This window comes from Galeopterus variegatus, unplaced genomic scaffold, assembly GCF_000696425.1.
Source record: "Galeopterus variegatus unplaced genomic scaffold, G_variegatus-3.0.2 Scaffold1779, whole genome shotgun sequence".
Lineage (NCBI taxonomy): Eukaryota > Metazoa > Chordata > Mammalia > Dermoptera > Cynocephalidae > Galeopterus > Galeopterus variegatus.
The window spans coordinates 237,161-239,331 of NW_007727890.1; the positions used below are offsets into that span (position 1 = coordinate 237,161).

Sequence of the window (2,171 nt, forward strand, 5' to 3'; positions counted from 1 at the left end):
CTCCTAAGTGGGAGGGCCCTTACCCAGTCATTCTCTGCACCCTTCTTTTGCCCACTGCGTCCCCATAACAATATGGCTAAAAGATCCCTCCAAATATATAAGTCAGTCTCAGTACCACCTCAGCACCACAGCGCTTCGCGGACTCCAACCCATTATCGAGGACCTTCTCAGGAAGGGATACCTCCGCCACACTCAATCGCCTTTCAATACTCCCATACTGGCGGTAAAAAAACCAAATGGCTCCTATTGCTTGGTTCAAGACCTCCGTTTAATCAACTCCGCCGTCATTCCTATCCATTCCCTCATCCCTAATCCCTACACCCTCTTGTCCCGGGTTCCAGCTTCTACCGCCTACTTCTCAGTTTTCCATCCCCTTAGACCCTTCCTCACAGGATCTGTTTGCCTTCACATGGACTGACCCCAATACTTGCCATTCAGAGCAGCTTACTTGGACTGTTTTACCCCAGGGATTCCGGGACAGCCCCCNTTATCCTTTTTGGGCTTAGTGGGATACTTTAGAGCATGGATCCCAAATTACTCTCTGCTGGTCCTCCCACTGTATAACCTGACAATGGGAGACCAAAATGAACCCCTGTCATCTTGACCAGATAAGCCATTCCAAAAACTCCGTCAGGCCCTAGTTGTGGCCCCCGCCCTACATCTGCCTGACCTCACTAAACCCTTCTCCCTTTACATACATGAAAAGGATGGACAAGCCCTGGGTGTGTTGGGATAGGCGTGTGGCCCCTCCTTCGCCCCAGTAGCATACCTATCCAAACAGCTGGATACTACTGTCCAGGGCTGGGCTCCCTGCCTTCGTGCTCTGGCCGCTGGACATGTACTACAAAAAGAGGCTCATAAATTAACATTCGGTGCGCCCTTAACCATACTCTCGCCTCACCATTTAAAGGACCTCCTCCCCTACAAGGCTGTACACTCCCTTCCCCCATCCAGAGTCTTAGGCTTACTCTCCTCTTTCCTAGCCAAACCATATCCCTCACATCAAGCTAGGGGTAATATCCCCGCAGCAGACTGGCAAATTGACTTCACCCACATGCCTCCTGTTAAGCATCAACAATACCTCCTAGTAATAGTAGACAACTTCTCTGGGTGGATAGAGGCCTTCCCCACCATTAACAAAAAGGCCACCACTGTGGCATCCATACTCCCCACCCAAATTATCCCAAGATTTGGAATGCCCTCTTCCATACAAACAGACAACGGCCCGGAGTTCACTGCTCAAATAACACAAAATTTATCTCGAGCTCTCTCTCTCCCTTGGCTTCTACACTGTCCATACCAGCCCCAGGCCTCAGGTAAAGTTGAATGCGCCAACAGGGCTCTAAAAGACATCCTTACCAAACTATCTCTGGAACTTCACCTTGACTGGATCCGGCTCTTACCACTAGCCTTGTTCAGACTTAGAGTTCACCCAAAAAAGCCTTTAAACCTTTCCCCATTTGAAATTATGTATGGCAGATCCCCTCTGCCTCCAGGAATCATCCCTAAACAAGAAATCATACCCCCCAACCTGGCTATCCCGTTACTTTCCCACCTCCGGGCAGAGCTCTGGAAACATCAGGATTGGCTGTTACCTAATCGTACCTCTTCCCAGAACAACCCTATAGTACACCCTGGGGATTTAGTATTCTACACTCCCCCTGAACCACAAGATCCTTTAACTCCTAAGTGGGAGGGCCCTTACCCAGTCTTTCTCTGTACCCCCACAGCTGCCAAATTTTCTTTACCAAACAACCAAGTAACTCCATGGATCCACATTTCCAGGTTAAAACCCTGCCCTCAAGGCTCACCGACGAATCTCACAGAACCTACAAGTGGGCCTGAAGTCCAGACCAAGCCCTCTCAAGAAAGCTATTCCTGCGCCCCTCATCCTACCAACCCCCTCAAACTCCATCTATCCCAACCTCCAGTCCTCCCACCCATACGTAGAAATGAATTCCCTTCTTAGCGTCTTCCTACTTTCCTTATTGCCCCTAAAGGGCACTCCCAACCCCTCCTACGTTTGGAAATTCAAAGTGCGAGAAACTTATACAGACAGTTAATGTCAATGAATTAGGCCTAGTTGAAACTAACATCATCAAACTCACCGATCTGGCCTCTCAACTCTAACCCTTTTTCTTCCTTTCTCCAAAATCCTCTCCTAACCTGGG

At 49.3% G+C, this 2,171-nt stretch overlaps 1 pseudogene; it reads left to right on the forward strand.

Annotated features, from left to right (window-relative positions):
* The first annotated feature begins 72 nt into the window (after positions 1 to 72).
* The window catches only part of LOC103595485, a 6,899-nt pseudogene continuing 4,800 nt past the window's right edge, over positions 73 to 2,171 (forward strand).